Genomic DNA, 20251 nt, shown 5'->3' on the forward strand with positions numbered 1-20251 from the left:
TTTATATTTAGCTCGACATTGAGCTAATTGGATGGATCTGTAATGCGACATTTTTGTAAACATAGAGTTCGGGGTCCAAATTATGACCCCACATTGAAAGTCGACACTGTACCACTGTCATCGGAAATGTTCAATTACAGGTTTCAATTGCCTCAAATACGACACTGAGTGTTTCTCCGGCACGTCGCATTAAATGTAATTTACTGAACAACATGTCACAAGCTGGATGGGAAGAAATTTCCCAACTGTTAAAGCTGTGGCGAGTGGCAAACGCAAAAGCTAAACAGGAAGGTTTAACCGAACAAGATGGGAATATCGAGTGATTAAACAGTAAACTAATCCATTTTTCAGGTAGATAGGTAGGTATTCACGTAGGAGAAGAAAATAAAACAATATATTTAAAATATATATTTAACAAAAGCTGTCCCCTTTGTATAGTCCTACGTCACTCCGGTTATGTCCCCGACATAACCCACCCGTCTTTTATTCCACAGCCTTATATATCAGAGCCCCGATTAACCGCGGAATTGTCTGCTAACGTACCCGTGAATGATGCAGTAAAAGACTAAAATGAGGCACAAATACGGAAAAAATATTACAAAAATTCAAAATTGGACGTAAATTATGTGTTCTTGTACAATCATCGTTTACTCTAATCAACAACCTTTTTCTTCTCGCTCAACCAGCTCGTCTGTATCTTCGCAATCGTGCTGTCCATGGCCTTCGCGCTGCCGGCCTCCAATGATGAGAGCATCATCTCGATTCCATCTGACCATCTGGGTGCTGAGAACCCCCAGGACCCTCAGGGAATCATCAAACTGCTGCTGCTCAAGAAGAAACTCCTCGGCTAAGCTGATCTTCCTGTCAACTTTATATTATATATGTACAAAACGTAAAACTGCCATTTTATTTTTAAAAGAACCTTACAGTTCAACTCAGGAATAACTACGTACTTCGATTTAATGTATTTGAGCATGAAACCAATTTTAGAAAATAAATAATAATAAGTTTACACTATAATTATTTGCTTTTCAATTTTAATAAAACTCATTCGCTCATTTGCATGAAAGGTACAAACAATTAAATAGAATTGTTAAAACGACTAACGTAATTCCGTGATTTGGAATATGAGGTCCGATTTAATATGACCCACTAAATGCTTTCGTTTTTCTTCAGAAATCTTTACCATCCGTCTAAAGTTTCTTCTCTTTTTTAGAAATTCGAGAAACGCGTCTTCCGCCTCGTCATCTATCATGGAATATATGCAGACCAGGTGCATCCCACCCAAGTTGTTATTTTAGTTTTCTCCCGATTTTTTTCCCCGTATGCAACTGCGATCGATAATAGATGGCGCCTCTCGAATTCCAGTTACTGAAAGAATGAAACGCTTCTCGAATTCAATTTCCTTCAACGCCTTTTTGTGTGGATAACCGAATGTATGCTGGTAGCACTACAGGTTACCGGCTAATTGTTTCAACCATACGCCTTTATGACATCCGCCCCAGTATATACTCCCTGGATATGCCGTCTCTCCTGGCAACACTTTGACACACGATCACGCTCGTGCCATACCAAGCCTCGTGCTCGGGCCCCTTTCACATTTAAACATCAGTCCAGGTTAGACGTAATTACCAACACAGAAGCAAAATGGCGGATTTCAGACCTGGTGAATTACTCATTGGCGATCCTGCCAGGAGGCTGGATTCTCCTGCAGCTCTTTTTTGTAATTGTAAGGAATATATCATTTCGCGATAGGAAGATTGATTACAAGAAAATATTTCAGATCGAAATATCACGTGCTTTCAAAAAAGTGTAAGAAAGGTGGCGATTTTACCTTCTTTTTTTTTTTGAGTATAGCAGGTTGCTATAGTGAAATCGTCCTTACTTTGACATACAAAAAGTAAGAATTGTGCAAATGGTTACCTTTTCTATTATCATTTAAAAAAGTGAATGGTGTAACCTAATAATAATTACGTGGAAGCGGATCGAGACGACCGCGTTTGACTCAATTAGTAGCGGATCGAGGCGACCACGTTTGGCTCAATTAGTAGCGGATCGCGACGACCGCGTTTGGCCAAATTAGTAACGGATCGAGACGACCATGCCTGGTCAAATTTCATAGCGGATCGAGACGACCGCGATTGCGTTAAATGGTAACGGATTGAGACGACCGTGTTTAGTTTAGTTAGTGGCGGCGCGAGACGACCACGTTTTATTCGCGTTGATTTGGTTGAAGATTGTTCAGAACGACCGTGCTTGATAGTCCTTGGAGTTACGTTTTAATTACGTCCGAAACGCAGTCAAAACGTATAAAAACGCTGGCACCAGATATGAACAAGGAGAAACTGAAAATCTTATCCCTGAAACAGAAGAAAGCTCGCATGATGGCGTCGAGAAAAACCAACAATGCGGCGCATTCGGCAACACATGACGAAAATGAAAAATACATCCAACAGATGAGGAAAAAGTATCTTAAGGTAACGCTTTTGATGGCCTGGCATGTCGAGGGATGCGGAGGCATAGGCGAGTTCATTTGCGGTGTGCGTAGCTAACGGAAGACCCGAAAGGGCAACTCAAGAAAGTTTTCGTCTGAGAATGTTACCCGAAATACATAAAATCGGACAACGGCCTCCATCCTCCACCATTGGCATTCGGGAAGGAATGTGCTTATCCTGGTAAGTGGTAGTAAAACTAAGAGCGCAAGGTTTCTCGGCAATGGTAGTTTTACCTTGCACCTGCACAACACATTCATGGTGTCTCCTAATGAAACTTTAGCTTATTGCAATATTGTTTTATCATATTCTTGGATCCAAACAACACAAAAACAGTTCGCTGTAGTGAATCGTGCTTTTAAATTGGAAATCGGCGCGTTATAATAGTATGGTCTCAACATCTCCTCTTCTTCGACGATACAGTTTAATCCTGCAGAAAGTTGCCAGATTAGCAACTTTTGGCCGAATTTTGCACCGCAACAGTCGTATCCGTAGTCGGTACGCGATCCCCAAATGATTTAGTGTAAAACGGGGGTCCCGGCAGCGTTCTGGAGTTCTCTTTGACATGTGCCTCGTCGTCCATCAAAATTCAGTGATTGTTTTATTTAACCAGAATACCCGGCGAACTTCACCCCGCCCAAAATTGATTTCTATACGATACTTTCGAATAATCACGTTTTCGTACAAAGCGAACGATTTTGGGTTCAATCCCGAAACTATTTTTCAATCGATCTTCTAATTAGCCCTTGTCAAGGTTGAATGCGAATGAATTTTTAGTCAATCAATAAATGCAAATACACAGGGTCCAAGCTTATTGTGAAGCAATGAAGATAAGCGAAAAGTTGCTACAAATTGTTAAAAGTGGAATGAAAAATATAGCTTGATGTCAATTGAGTACTTAAAACATGTAGTCCTGGTCCTTGTTTTCTATAAATTTCCCGGTAATTGTACCAAAACCAATTGCCATTGTACCAATTATCAGACACAATTATCGTTCAAGATTCTTTAATCACTTGCAGAAAATATGTTTCTCCATTATATGGAATACATATGTGACACGAAATAGTCAATTCATAATTTTTGATTTCATATTGCGTCATTCAACCTGCAAATACATTATCATGTTTGCTTCACACCATCGGAACACGAAATTCAATTCCGCCAACTCGAATTTCAATCGGATTAACAACGTCACTGTAAAACATATAAGAATTCCAATTTTTTTCGAATTTTTCCATTTTCCTTCAACGTTTTCCAAAAACAAACAACTTTTCTCACCGTAACATTGATCTATGGGAAGAGACGAACACAACAAAAAAAAGAAAATCCTGTTCAACGTATTTTAACAGAAAATTTAGGCAAACTAAAGATCTTGCCTCGTTTCGCAGGCATTGACAGAAAAATAAAAATATTTTTTGTTTATAAAATTATCTTTTTTTTTTTATCCAAAATATATATTTTTATTAAGGCTCATATGGCGTCAGCCTAACGGGGCCGGGAGTTCAATATTTCGACAATGTTTGCTTACAACTATGTTAGTAATATGTAACCGATTACTCGCGGTTGGCTCGAGGTTAGTATTACAAGTGTTCTCATAATTGGTATGTTGCAGTCTCCGATGCTCTGTACGTGTGCCCGACACGGGATACCTCCTATTGGGATGCAGCTGACCATCAATCAGCAACGCCCCCCTAGTCTGTACCCCATATCTAGCGTGGTGCGTCTTTCTCGACTCGAGGAATCCAGGATAGAATGGTCACTAGCCGGCGCAATCATCAGCTCGTGTAGAGTTGTCATAAGCGGTACAACCTTTGGCTCTTGTTGAATGATCAGTGGACTGCACAACCTTTGGCCCGTGTATCTGTAAAGAGTGTGTGTATGTATTGCCGCGACTAAGTAAAAGTTTATCGTTTGGATAGGAGGGATATGAAACGGGGACACAACGAAGGAAACATCATTAAACGTTGACATCGGCGTTTCTGAGGAACAGGTATAGACATACACGGAACAAGGATCTTTGAGTTTGAAAGAGTCACTGGAAATTTTAATGAAGATGCCGAAGCCAGTGCACCCGTTTATGAATGAACCGTCAGTAAAGAACATTTTATCAGATCTAACTTTCCCATATTCTGCCGAAAATATCGGCGGAATAGAATCGGAGCGTAGGTGATCTGGGATTCCATGGATTTTTTGTCGCATGGACAGATCAAAAATGACAGAGGAATTGCAAAAGTATGGGAAGCAAACTTGATTGGAGATGCCTGGTGAAGGGTGCACGTCGTGGGTAAGGTACTCATGGTATAAAGACATAATTGTTGGAGTAGATTTTCGAAGTTATCAATCACCAATGGATTCATGATCTTGCAACGGATGAGAAATCTGTAGGATAATTCTGTGAACCTAAGAGTAAGCGGGGGTACTCCTGCCAAAACTTCGAGACTCATCGTATGTGTCGAATGCAAACACCCCATGGCTATACGCAAGCAACTATATTGTATTCTCTCCAGCTTGAGAATATGAATCCTGGCATTATCTTGGTTTATTTTTTATCGCGATCGCTTCCTATGACGCGATCGCTACTTCATGGACTGAAAAGTCCCGGGATTTTAAATGTAAACAATCGTTTAATGGGCCAAACTGTATATATTACTGTCTAAGTCTTCGAAATGTGCCTCAGTGCCACTATGCAGACTGCCTATTAGACTCAGGAGTGTGGTAATGGATCCATGTTTCATCCATTGTCACAAAACGTCGAAAGAAGTCCAATCGATTACGCTTCAACAACGCCAAACTGAATCATCAACGTGCCGCTGTTTTTGGTCGACGGTCAGCAAACGCGACCCCCATCGCGCGGTAAACTTTTTCAGGTAGTGATTCTTAAACAACTGTCATGAAACTTCACACATAAGCTAGTGACAGATGAATCTCTCGAAATTAATTTTTTCAGTTCATTTTTAGTGGCACCAGACAGTCTCAGCTCATTAGAAGCAATCCGCTCAATGAAGGTTGATAAACGCTCATCTTATTTTCTAACAAGAATAAGACAACTATTGAGTGTTTTGGTCGAAAAATTATTCAAGATTACCTTAGCATGGGTTCCCTCTCATTGCTCGATTCCGGGGAATGAGAAAGCGGACTCGTTAGCTAAGGTGGGCGCTTTAGAAGGCACTCTTTTTGAAAGGCAAATTGCTTATAATGAATTTTTCCACATTCCTCGTCAGTACACGCTCGTAAGTTGGCAGCGCATGTGGAGTGGAGATGAGTTCGGTCGTTGGTTACACACGATTATCCCTAAGGTCTCGACGAGGGCATGGTTCAAGGGATTGAATGTAGGTCGTGATTTCATTCGCGTGATATCTCGGCTTATGTCCAATCACTACAACCTAAACGCGCATCTCTATCGCATTGGGCTCGCAGCAAACAATCTTTGTGATTGTGGCGATGGCTACCACGACATCGAGCATGTTGTCTGGTCGTGTATCCGGTTCCATACTGCTCGCTCTCAGCTCTCTAGAGCACTGAGAGCACAAGGCAGACAATCGGAGATCCCCGTCCGGGATATCTTAGGTAGCCGTGATCCTGATCTTCTGCTTCATCTATACCTGTTCCTCAGAAACGCCGATGTCAACGTTTAATGATGTTTCCTTCGTTGTGTCCCCGTTTCATATCCCTCCTATCCGATCGATAAACTTTTACTTAGTCGTGGCAATACATACACACACTCTTTACATATACACGGGCCAAAGGTTGTGCAGTCCACTGATCATTCAACAAGAGCCAAAGGTTGTACCGCTCATGACAACTCTACACGAACTGATGATTGCGCCGGCTAGTGACCATTCTATCCTGGATTCCTCGAGTCGAGAAAGACGCACCACGCTAGATATGGGGTACAGAATAGGGGGGCGTTGCTGATTAATGGTCAGCTGCATCCCAATAGGAAGTATCCCGTGTCGGGCACACGTACAGAGCATTGGAGACAGCAACATCCCAATTACGAAAACACTTGTAATACTAACCTCGAGCCAACCGCGAGTAATCGGTTACATATTACTAACATAGATAATAAGAAAAATTGTCAAAGTATTGAACTCCCGGCCCCGTGAGGCTAACGCCATATGAGCCTTTATAAAAAAATTATATTTTGGAAAAAAAAATTCTGTTAAAAAAGATAGAAGAAAGCATTTTGATATAATTTCGAATATCCAGACGACTTGTTATAGTTTGGATATAAAAATAAAGTTTAAAAATATAAAAAAGTGTGGTAATGATAGACGCTTAGATGTATGATTGAAATACAGAGTTGTAAACAATTTGGAAACGCCACCGAATGAGCTTCGATGATGAAGCAGATACACAGAAAAATTCATAACATCAAATTTCAAAGTTTTTGTGCAAAAAGTAACATTTTGAACCGTGCCCTCAACTGAAGGACATAATTCTATTACTTCCTGCCGATTCGTCACAACATGTTTCAATGAGCGATAACAGTCGCCTGTTCGTCTACCGGCCATTGACTAGCTCCACATTTACATATTCGGTAAACTATCTTCCGAGCGAAGAGACAAAAAGATGCATCATATTGCGTTCCATGATTTTTTTTTCTTTTTACTTCTACCTTAGCTCATCTTTCGTCAAGTGCTTTGTTGAACCGAGTGTGAGGCCAGTCACACGGACATATTCCTTGATCGGATCGGATCGGATTCAGTACAATCCTGTTGCAACGCATACAGTCTGTAGTTATGAGGCGGATACATTCCGTTGGAATAGTTGACTCCTTGAAGAATAGATCCACTCACACAAACCAAAATTGAGGGAAATGCAATGAAGACACCCTGAGTCGGTTCAGTTAAGTCATTGGACAAATGGGACTGTGCAAACCAGATCGGTGGGGTTGCAAATATTGACTGGATTCTAGCGGGTTTTTTATTTGCCTAGCAATAACCGGAAATTTTCGACCATACACACAGTCATCATAACATTGACATTGATGATTCCACCGATGTTCCGGGTGGCCCAAGCTAAATTAATCAAACAGATCCAAGAAAAAACTCAATTTGCACATCTGACGACAAACATTTACTGCTGAAAATCCGTTTGAATATTTATTCACGTCACGAACCCCTTGAAGCGTATTCGATCAACGATAATCGCGATTAGTTGACAATCCAAACACTTTCTCGATTAGTTCTCATTTATTTTATTAACTTTTTATGATACTCCGAAGGGAAATATTGCTAAAGTTTTTTCGCTTTAGGTAATAACAATGACCTCGGCTAACTTTAACATCTAAGGTGGTGAATAAAACACCTAGCGGGGGAAATATCGCTTGCGGCATAATAGCCAGGGTGGCTATCCGACTAATGGCCACAAAAAATATCTCTCACGCATACAATACAATACCATTCTAAGTTTTTTTGTATCGTAGTTTGAAATTACTCTAACAGATTGTACAGATTCCGTAATAATAAAGTTAGGACCAACATTGAAACCGAAGTGTTTGGACAGCAAAAACTAAATTATTGTGTAGCATTATTACCAAGAAAACATAATAATAAACATGCCTACATGTATTGTCTCGTTATTTACAGGAAGCCTGTATTGTACCGTGTCCAATATATTCCCATACTTTTTTTAACCTTGCGGTAGTCGTGAAACAGCGCAGTAGGGGAAATGGGGGGAATTTGGACCACCTAAGCAAATTGCCTAGGATTTCCAAACCAATACGGTCTAAATAAAAAATTTCACATTGTATACTAAGCTACACTTGTTTTCTCTCAATCAATAATGTACAATCATTATATCAAGCTTCAAACTACCAAATATATCATAAATGGTGTGTCACATCAAATTGCATCACGGAAAAAAAGCTGTAGAAATTTAATTTTTAGGAATTATATCTTCAGCTTTCGCTTATAATCAGATAAGAGTGTATAGATCACGTTGGCCATGCTTCACTGTCAATTTTTCGTAAATTTGGAAAAATGTCGTCGAACGAAAAAGAGCGTCGTGAATTAATCCTGTGCACTCATTTCGAGAATCCGGAGTTGTCACATCGGGACATCGGTAAGATGCTGGGAATCGTCCAATCCACGGTCAGCAGAGTATTAAAACGATACTTCGAGAACCTAACCACCGACCGGAAGGTGAAGAACGGCAAAAATGGATGCTCCGTCAGTGAAAAAGATCACAAGCGCGTAGTTAAGCAGTTTAGACGTGATCTGAGAAGTTCGGTCCGGGATGTCGCCAATAAGCTGAATTTGTGAAGTTCATTCGTCCAGCGGACCAAGCAGCGGGAGGGCCTGCGTACATACAAGGTTCAGAAGGCTCCTAACCGCGACGAAAGACAAAACATGGTGGGGAAGACGCGAGCCCAGAAACTGTACACCGAAATACTGACGAAGCCGCATTGCCTGGTAATGGACGACGAAACCTACGTCAAAGCGGACTTTCGTCAGCTGCCGGGCCTGTTGTTCTTCTCCGCAGAGGACAAATTCAGCGTTCCGGAGGAGATTCGCAAGCAGAAACTATCCAAGTTTGCCAAAAAGTACATGGTGTGGCAAGCGATCTGCTCTTGCGGAAAGTGGAGCGCCCCCTTCGTGATGACCGGCACGGTAAACGGGCAGGTTTACCTTAAGGAGTGCCTACAGAAGCGCTTACTACCACTATTGAAGCAGCACGAGGGCCCGACCATCTTCTGGCCGGATCTCGCTTCGTGTCACTATTCAAAGGACGTGTTGGAGTGGTACGAAGCCAACGGGGTCACCTTCGTGCCAAAGGAAATGAACCCGCCCAACGCGCCGGAGCTTCGCCCAATAGAGAAATATTGGGCGATTATGAAGCAGGCCCTCCGGAAGAACCCAAAAGTTGTCAAATCGGAGGCGGACTTCAAGAGAAAATGGATTTCTGTTCAAAAAAAACTACAACCTAACGTTGTACAGAACCTTATGGACGGGGTAAAGAGGAAGGTGCGAGCATACGGGCTTGGGCTCGAAGTATGAATAAAAAGAAAATGCCAAAAGTTGTTTAATAGTTTTTATTTTACTGTCTAAAATTTTCAAAAGGATCGGTCTACTGGGCGAATTTCTACAGCGTTTTTTCCGTGATGCAATTTGATGTGACACACCCTTTAAAATAAAAGAGATGATTTTTGGACATTTAAATTTAAAGCGGGGTGATTTGGTCCAGTGTGTGTTTCATCGAAAAAAATATACTTATGTTTATGTAAAGTTTTTTGGAATAATGTTACAATCAGTAACAGTGTTCTGGGATCGATACCAGGTGTCTTTGCCATATTCCAGATCAGAAAAATTGGATTGAGATCATCTCGAATTCTGCATGGATTTTTTCACTGTTGTTCGAGCATTTTCAAACACTTTCGATGCTTGATCAAAGAAAATCCGTTCTTGATGGCCTGCGTTGCTCTTTCAAGCTCCTCCTTCTTCCAACGTTGTCTGCCCATCCTCTTTTTGTAATTCAGCGGCATCTGGAATCAATTAGACCAAAGAAATACCTCAAATCTGTAGGACCAATTCACCCCACAAAAACGTGTCCATGTCACACAACATGCAAAGATTAAAATGCAATTAATTTCATTTATTGTTATCAAACTTACAGTTTCGCTGCATCAAATTGTTCCTCTTCTGTAGGCGAACAGAACTTCACTACACAATACACGAAAAGTTTGTTTAATCAGCGGGAAAAACCTTAAAACCACGATCGGGAAATTCACATTTTTTGACAATCAAAATGCTTGCTGTGTTCATGCTACCATTTCCTTCCACCTGTTGAATTTTACCAACGTTTTTTTACGTTAGTTACATACGGTTCATTAATGAAAGAAGATGACATTATAAAAAATCCATGTTGAGCCGTACTTTTTGAGATAATGGGGTGGTTCAAATCACCCCATATGTCCAACTCACCCCAACTCACCCTACATACACTTTTTTGTTTGGTGTAATCTTTCACTATATTTACACAATCGATTCACGAATCTGTTCAATTATTTTCATTAATTATCCATTTTTTATCAACCATAGAACAGTGTTGTGCTACGGTGGTAAAATAGTTTTACGAAGGAGTGCGCCCAGGCGCTATTTTTATATGTCTGAAAAATATGAGAGTTTATCAAACCTTTAGGACTTCTTAGTTGAATGATCAGGTAAGACCCAGCAGAAAACGATCAGTAAGGACTGAGCGATTAATTATGATAGTTAGGGAACAAATTCGAGCCAAATCACAACGCTCTGTACGTAAAATGGCCGCTGATCTCAATGTTTCGAAATCGACCATGCAAAATATCCTCTAACTTGACCTGGGATGTCAAGCGTTTATGAAAAGTAAAGTTCATGTAATTTCGGAAGCTTCGAAGAAGAAATGGTTTGAATGGGCAACTCTCCTACTATCACGGTACCGTTGTCTTTTCGGATGAAAAGTTATTTACCTTGCAACAGTCTCACAATGTCCAAAAAGACAGATTGTTGATATTTGCAAACGCAGCAAACTATCTCTTGTTTTTATTGTGAAAAGCATTCAAGTTAACACTTTTAACATAATTTCGTAAAGCCAAGCATGGGAAAATTATACGGGAATGATTATTATATGTCTCAGCAGGACGTGGCGCCTTCTCATACTGCGAACTTAATGCAAAACTGATGTCGAGAAAATTTGATTGACTTATTGGCGAAGATGAATGGCCCCCTAGTTCACAAAGAACCCTTGGAATACTTCGTATGTTCATACATACTGTCGAAGGTAAACGAGCAAAAGATGTCTACTCTGGCCCAGTTCAAGAATTCGAGTTCGAATTTGGGACAAAATGTCGATGGAAGTCGTATGTTTGGAGGTCTATTTCTTGGGGTGCTGGATTGTAGTCTTCCTGTCTTTTTTTGCAACCAAGGATTCCGGTGTTTGAATGAAAATACTCAACGCTTATTAACAACACTCTCTATTTTAAACACTACACTACATTACAATATTCGTTACACAAATTACAATAACATTTATTGGATTTATACTACACAATAATAATTGATAATCATGGCAGCTTTTTTTGCCCGGGTGGTTGGGGACATAATACTTCTTTGTACAACATAAAAGGGTTCTGGACCACAATATATCATATACCTATATCGCTTGTTGAACCGATGTTTTTGCTCCATCTACAATCCCTTGTTCCACAGGAAAATGAAATCATACCTAGAAGGGTTAAAGGCGGTGTTATTTTGGAACATATGCTGTTAATCAGAGATTCTCAAAGTGGTCGACCTCCTGAGGTCAATAACGGTTTCCTAGGGGTCGACATGGCCGAAAACAGATTTGAGGGGTCCACGAGGTCTAAAAATCAACTATTTTTTTTTTTATTAATTCGTTTATTTTTACAGGCTCAGTTACTTAAGTTTAAAGGAGCCGAATTCTTAAATATATTTTTAAAACTATATATATATATATAAACAATTTTCTTACATCTATGGTTAGTAAGGTGGAAAACCGATTACTCGCGGTGTGCTCGAGTTTAGAAGGGTGACATATTTTTAGGAGAAGGATGGGATATAAGGAAATTGTAACAATGTTGATGAGCACTCAATTCTTAAATCTATTCGTATATCTATAGTTTATTTACATTTCAACTTATTCTACTATTTATAGCAAGGGGACGAATTACCCGCAAAGGAAGGAAAGGAGGGTATAAGGATGTAGGGACAATCACACACGAAGATCTATAGCTTTAAGGAAAACATATATATGGGACATGTAATCAAGGTCTAACCGAGCCAACACATCTCTCACCGGCACATTGGGCTGTCTTCCTCGGGCCCGAAGGGAGTTTTCTAAATTCGATCTGGCGACCAGATACACCTCGCACGACCAAACAACGTGCTCGATGTCGTGATAACCTTGACCACAAACGCAGAGATTGCTGCTGGAAAGATTGAAACGGAAGAGTAGTGCATCTAACGAACAGTGATTGGACATGAGTCGGGAGAAGGTGCGAATAAAGTCCCGACTCAAATCCAGACTTTTGAACCACGGTTTGAGGCTAACCTTTGGGATAATCGAGTGAAACCACCGGCCCAATTCATCTTCATTCCACTTGCGTTGCCAGTTAGCGATGGTATTTTTGCGAACTAAAGAATAAAATTCATTGAAGGCGATTTGACGCTGATATATATCGCCTTCAATTGCACCTACCTTTGCCAATGAGTCAGCCCTCTCATTACCCGGAATTGAGCAATGTGAAGGGACCCAGACAAAGGTAATGACATAACAGCGTCTGGATAAAGCACTCAAAATTTCTCGTATTCTCTCAAGGAAGTACGGCGAGTGCTTTTCCGGCCTCACTGAACGGATAGCTTCGACAGAGCTAAGACTATCCGTTACAATGTAATAGTGTTCAACAGGTCGTGAGGCGACGCTGTCCAGCGCCCAGTATATCGCTGCCAATTCAGCAATATATACCGAGCAAGGATTCTGAAGACTGTGTGAGGTGCTAAAAAATACGTTGAACACTCCAAATCCTGTGGACTCATTCATAGAGGACCCATCAGTAAAGTATATATTATCACAATTGATACGCCCATACTTTGCATTGAAGATTGTAGGAACGAACCCCAATCTAAGATAATCTGGATTTTCATGGATTTTCTCCTTCATGAACAGATCGAAATGTACAGAGGAATTGATGTAGTCAGGAAAACAAACACGGTTGGGAATATACGAAGAAAGAACAACCTGCATAGAGGTGAATTCATGATATGAACTCATGAATCTAGAATGAAAATTTAGCTCGATCAATTGCTCAAAATTTCCGATCACCAATGGATTCATAACCTTACACCGGATGAGGAACCGAAGAGATAATAAATTGAAGCGATCTTTTAGTGGGAGTACGCCTGCCAAAACTTCGAGACTCATGGTATGCGTTGAGGGCATACATCCCAACGCAATACGGAGACAAAGATACTGAATTCGCTCGAGTTTAATGAGGTGTGTTTTGGCAGCTGATTGAAAACAGAAACTGCCATACTCCATCACTGAGAGAATAGTTGTTCGATACAACATAATAAGATCTTCGGGATGGGCTCCCCACCAGGTGCCGGTAATTGTACGGAGAAAGTTTATTCTTTGTTGACATTTTTTACTCAGATACCTAATATGGGCCCCCCAAGTACATTTGGAGTCGAACCAGACCCCAAGATACTTGAATGACATAGCATGAGTGATCGGTTTACCCAAAAGTTGAAGCTTTGGTTTTGCTGGTCTATGCTTCCTAGAAAAAACCATCATCTCTGTTTTCTCCGTGGAGAATTCGATCCCTAGCCCAATGGCCCAGGTTGAAAAATTGTTCAAAGTATCTTGTAAGGGTCCTTGCAGGTCGGATTCGTTTGATCCTACGACAGACACCACTCCATCATCTGCAAGTTGTCTTAGGCTGCAATTTTGTGTAAGGCAATTGTCGATGTCGCTTACATAGAAGTTGTACAAAAGGGGGCTTAAACATGAGCCCTGGGGGAGGCCCATGTAAGAGACCCGACTTACTGCCGAATCTCCGTGAGAAAAGTTCAAATGTTTCTCACAAAGCAAATTATATAACATATTATTCAATAGAGGCGGCAGACCCCGAGAGTGTAATTTGTCTGACAAAACCTCTATTGAAACAGAATCAAAGGCCCCCTTTATGTCCAAGAATACTGAAGCCATTTGTTTTTTTTCGGCGTAAGCCATTTGAATTTCTGAAGAAAGCAACGCAAGACAATCATTCGTCCCCTTGCCCCTGCGGAACCCATATTGTGTATCTGAGAGTAAGCCATTCGTTTCAACCCATCGATCAAGGCGAAACAAGATCATTTTCTCCAACAATTTCCGTATACAAGACAGCATTGCTATTGGGCGGTACGAATTGAAGTCGGACGCAGGTTTTCCGGGTTTTTGAATAGCTATAACTCGTACTTGTCTCCAGTCATCTGGAACAATATTATGCTCCAGAAACCGATTGAATAAATTCAACAAGCGATGTTTCGCAACATCAGGGAGGTTTTTCAGCAAGTTGAACTTAATTCGATCCGATCCTGGGGCAGAATTGTTACAAGAAAGGAGAGCAAGAGAGAATTCTACCATCGAAAACTCGGAATCAAGATCGCACCTATCTTGTGGTATATCTCGAACTATTTTTTGCACAGGAGCGGAATCAGGACAAACCTTCCGTGCAAAATTCAAAATCCATCGATGTGAATATTCTTCGCTTTCATTCGTTGAAGAGCGATTTCTCATGTTTCGAGCCACTTTCCATAATTTTTTCATTGACGTTTCTCGTGACAAACCTCCCACGAAATTTCGCCAATAAGCACGTTTTTTCCCTTTGATCAAGTTTTTAAATTGATTTTCAAGGTCCAAATACGTCTGAAAATTTTCAGGGGTTCCACGTTTCCGAAAAGCTTTAAATGCATTCGATTTTTCTACATAAAGCTTGGAACATATGCTATCCCACCATAGATTGGGAGGCCTTCGACGAATAGTGGAGCCTGGGATGGGTTTCGTTTGAGCGCGAACCGCGCTGTCATAGATCAAACGAGAAAGGAAGTTATACTCCTCCAATGGAGGTAAACCATCTCTGGAATTGATGGCTAGAGCAATCGCGTCCGCATATTCTTTCCAGTCAATGTGTCTTGTGAGGTCATATGCCATGTTTATAGATTCAGAAGAATTCGACCCAATGGTGATGGAAATTTTGATTGGCAAGTGATCACTACCGTTGGGGTCCTGGATTACATTCCACTTGCAATCTAACGATAGTGAATTCGAGCAAAGCGAGAGGTCAAGAGCACTTGGGTTAGCAGGAGGTTTAGGTACACGTGTTGTTTCCCCAGTGTTCAAAAGTGTCATATTGAAGCTGTTACAAAGATCATATATCAACAATGAACGATTGTCGTCGTACTGTTCCCCCCAGGCAGTTCCGTGAGAGTTGAAGTCTCCCAAGATCAATCGTGGCTCAGGAAGGAGTGAGCACATGTCATCAAGTTGTTTGCGGCTAACCGCAGCTCTCGGAGGCCAATACAAGCTGACAATACAGAGGTCTTTGCCTCTGATGTTTGCATGACAAGCAACAGCTTCGATCCCTCCAATAGGTGGAAGGTCAATTCGAAAAAATGAGTGGCACTTATTGATCCCCAATAGTACCCCTCCGTATCTGTCATCGCGGTCCAAGCGTATAATATTAAAATCGTGGAAAGAGATATCATCTCGCGAAGAAAGCCAAGTTTCGGACAGAGCAAAAACATCACAATTGAAGTTATGAGTTAAAAATTTGAATGTATCCAATTTAGGGATAAGACTACGACAATTCCACTGTAAAACAGTGATATCTCCGACCTCTCTATCTAAATTAGACATCAAGAGAGATAATCATTGCAAGGAGGGGCCATGTTTGCATCAATTGCTGTAAAATTTTCTTGATTACTGGAAGCATTGAGAAGACAAGGGTTCTGATGGAGTCGGAAACATTAAAACACTTGAAGATTTGATCCAAAAGGTCAGACAACTTTATAAATCCCGATTGGGAAGTTGAGCTGGACGGAAAAACAGGGACAGTTGGGGTTTTTGATGTCCCCTCGAGTGCTGGGTCGTTCGAAGGTGAACTATTCCCACGGAAGCCAGGAGGAACCTGATTTTGCTTGTCCGCTGCACTCGATTTTTTAGGTAAGCTAACTGGGGGTATCACCGGGGGGACTTGTTCTTGAACTTTGGGAGTGGTCACATTTTTGCGCCGGGGATTCCCTTTGAAAATAAACGGTGTGCCCCCGCTAGCTGTGTCCGCTTCCATTTCATCAACTGGCAACGTGGAAAAGGTATTGTGTGTTGAGATTGGTTGTTGTTGTTGTTGGGCCAGTGGAGAAGCGCCCTTTAAAATTTCCGCAAAAGTGCGCTTCGAGCGTTCGTTTAAAGAGCGCTTCTGTTTCTCCCAGCGACTCTTGTAAGTTTCACAAGCTGAGAGCGCGTGTGGGGATCCTCCGCAATATGGACACTTATGCTCAGTCGCACTGCAGGATTTCCCCTCATGTTGCTCTCCGCAAGTGGCACAGCGCTCCTTGTTGGCACAATAATCTGAAGTGTGACCAACTGACTTGCATTTGTTGCAAGTCATGGGCTTTGGCACGAAGAGTCGCACAGGTAATCTCAATTTGTCCACCATAACGTAGTCAGGGAGGGCGGCACCAGCAAAGGTGACTCGAAACGAGTCGGACGGCGTAAATTTCGTTTGGTCCCCATCATGGGAGAGTTTCCCGAGTTGGCGACAGTCCAAGATCTTTACTTCCATTGAGGGAAGCTTCTTGAACTTGCCTTTTCCTTCTTTTTTTATTTGTTCGCTCGTCAGACCCGTTTCAGTTATCACCCCCTCAATTTCTACGTTATGGGAGGGTATAAATGTTCTATATTCGAGAGTGAAGTGTTGGTCAGCAACAATCTCGTTTGCGTGTTTCCGTTCATTCACGACAACCCGCAATTTGTTCGGTCTAACCCTGCGAATTTCAGATACAGAAGTGTATCTGGCCAGATCTTTCATGATCTGAATCACGTTAAGGCTTTTCCTTTTGGTTTTGGCCGGAGGAAAACAACCCATGGGCCAGTTCCAGGTGCATCTTCTGGATAAACTCTGACACGTGGAGCGGAAACAACAGAGGGAGAAGACGAGGACGAGGACGAGGATTGGGTTGGATCGGAAACATCAGAAGGGGGAAGCGAAATCGATGATGGGAGAGGGGGAGTGGAAGTAACAGTCGGTTCAGAAGGGAGGCTTGCTATTTTCTTAGAGGGGGGCTTGGAAGGATGAGCAGATTCGTCCCCAGAAGAATTATCTTCTTTTTGAGGGACTCGTTTATGTTTTTTCCCAGATCTTAAATGGGATTCATTATCGGAGATCTCCATCTCTGGAGATCCTCCACTATCCTCCATTTTACAAAAATTTCTGTCTTATTTCTAATATATTATTGATTTTAACAATAATCTCGAAAAAAAAAATAACAAAACAAAAATAAATTATGATAATAATATTAAACAATGAACAAATGAGTTGAATAATAATATTAATATTAAATAGGTGTACCTTAATATAAAAGTTGTTCCGATACTGCGCTCTACTGCCCTAACCAGGGAGAGACAGAGGCTACGCGCTATGGATCAACACAATAGCGCAAGAATAGCTCACACGGTCACGTGATGATAATTCCCGTTAACGACAGCCACACGATGGCGATCCCGTTATGCCGATGTTCAACAGCCGCCAAGGGCTGCAAGCTGCAAGAGCGCTGCTTCCTTTGTTCCACTTCACAAAAGGTCAATTCGAAAACGGACAGCAATGACCTTCACTCGTACACTATACCAATCGCACAATAGTAAAAGTGGCAACGCACAATAACGACACTGAACTTTACTCGTCAAGAGTTGGATAGCGAATGACAAAAAATCAACTATGAAGTAACACAAATTCTAATTTGAAACATTCAAGATAATGTAACGTGATCCAACTGACTGATTGTTTAGTAGAAAGTATTATGGTTGTACTTTTCAAAAACTTGACAAGTTGAGTGTGCACAAGTTCGCACAAAATGAAAAAAGCAAAACAAGCGTGAACAAGTTCGTGCCAGAAAATGTGTTTGAGCACACAAGTCATTCAGGCACGTCTTGACTTAGGCCGATTACACATTATCCGGTTTCTGCCGGACCGGTTTGAAACCCAAATGGCAAATTTCGATCGGACCAACCTTTTTACGACGCCGTGATGCAGCCGTCTACAGCGACTGCAATGTCCGGTGACCGGACAAGCATTATACGCGATGACCGTAGAATAGTGTCGACGTCTGGTGGAGACATCGGTTTGGGAAAGCAAATCATTCTCTATAAGATTATCACACCTCAAGACAGTTTTAAGTTGTTTAAATTTTTAATGAAAACTTTTACTTCATATTATTTGATTGCTCAGAACCTGTGGTATTGATTCTTCCTTAACCATTTTTGTATAGTTTCCTTGATATTTTAACTAAAACTCATCATTGTAATATACAATCATTATCAGACACAATTATTGTTCAGGAGGTTTCCCAACTTGCAAAAGAACGTATTACTTTATTACATAAAGAACACATTTCATGAGAAGAAGTTAATTTTCATTCATAGTTTTTATTTTAAGATATGTGTTTAATGCACCTGAAAATCCATTATCACTATCATTTCCCAAAAGCGGAGCACGAAGCTCCATGCCATGAAAGCGAATTGACAGTTGTTTGTCATGTCTGTTAGTATTAGTACAATTCAGGCAATTTTTCGTCTAATGTAATAGTATGTGTGCACTATTGACGTTTGTTTGTTGATTTTGAAACCAGTTGATAATTTGCAAGCGATATGGATGCTGAAATTTTTATTTCACTTCTTCAACAACTACCAGTGTTGTGGAACTAATTCTGTGATGCAAGTTTCTGCTCAAAGAGAAGCAATGGTCACAGGTGCACGATGTCATTATTTAGCATATTGCCACGGACTGTGTTATTAACGGTGAGTGGTGTCTTTTGACAAGCAGATCGAGTTATTTAATTGACTTCTATTTTTTGTTCACAGGCAACATCCCTTATCTGAAATAATTATTGAACGAGTTCGGGGATGTCAAACAAATCTTCAATCGGTTCATGGAGGGGCGGATTTCGAGCGGCTTTATCGAGCTGAATGAGAAGGTTAGTTTTTGTTAATTTGAACACACTAAAAATAATTCTCTCGTCTAATATTCTTTGGGCATTCCAGTTTGACCTGACCGGCGACGCGATCGACGACGAGACCAAGGCACTCCAGCCAAAACTGTCAGATATGTGCTCTGTGATCTAAATGTTCCAATGCCCGACGCCAAAGCATCGGTTCTGTCAGAACGAAATTCCAGCTTATCTGATTCGGTCATTCTTTGCCCCGGATCCGCGTATTGATAGCTGTGATGCGAATTGGGCTCGAGAAGCTGCCCATGCCCCAGGATTACGTGCTCGAGGAATTGCGGCATATGTTGAGCTCGTTCTTCGACGAGGATCAGCGGAAGCAGCAATGGAATAGTGTTTGAACGAATTATGTTATTTTATTCGTAATTTGTTTACTGTATTAATGAAATAAAAAAAAACTCTAGAATGAATGGATGTGTATACATTCTCTTGTTGGTAAATTCCAAAATAATCACAGGAAGTGAACACATTATACATATAAATAAATAGTGCCTCTGGGTTGTAACGGAATGTTATTATTATTGGTTCATCAAATTGCACTTTTATCTAACCGTGTTTCTGAGACTGTTGAAAAATTATGTGGCAACAGAGCGTGTGAAATAAATCATACTATTCGTGTATGCTTGGAAACGAAATAATTATGCGTATGAATGAATAAACCGCAGCTGGACTAAAGTTAGTTTTTTAAACGTATTCTGAAGTGGGTCGGAAGTATTCACGATAGGTACGGTATGAACGCCGTTATGATGCAGGATGTGTGTAATGTCCGTGAGGCCTGGTCTCACTTTGATCATGCTCATGGTGTGCTACACTCCAACATTCGGCCTTATATGATTTCCAAGGAACATACATATGAGAACGCTCGTGGTTGCCGCAGCAGCTGTGGGTTTAAGGTTTTCCGTCTGCACTCAGCTGCATGTAACCGGAATATTTGAAGCAATGTTTACCTGTCAAATCCACATATAAATAAATGCATATATGTGTTTGTGAGAGATGTACGGTTTT

General features: G+C 41.0%; 1 long non-coding RNA gene across 1 annotated transcript; it reads left to right on the plus strand.

Moving 5' to 3' along the window:
* The first annotated feature begins 18247 nt into the window (after positions 1-18247).
* On the plus strand, positions 18248-19656 carry LOC129771094 (uncharacterized). The gene is made up of 3 exons (XR_008742279.1): positions 18248-19040; positions 19104-19216; positions 19284-19656. It is a non-coding gene; the product is annotated as an uncharacterized LOC129771094 (long non-coding RNA).
* Positions 19657-20251: the final 595 nt, after the last annotated feature.

The sequence above is a fragment of the Toxorhynchites rutilus genome, chromosome 2 (genome assembly GCF_029784135.1).
Source record: "Toxorhynchites rutilus septentrionalis strain SRP chromosome 2, ASM2978413v1, whole genome shotgun sequence".
NCBI lineage: Eukaryota > Metazoa > Arthropoda > Insecta > Diptera > Culicidae > Toxorhynchites > Toxorhynchites rutilus.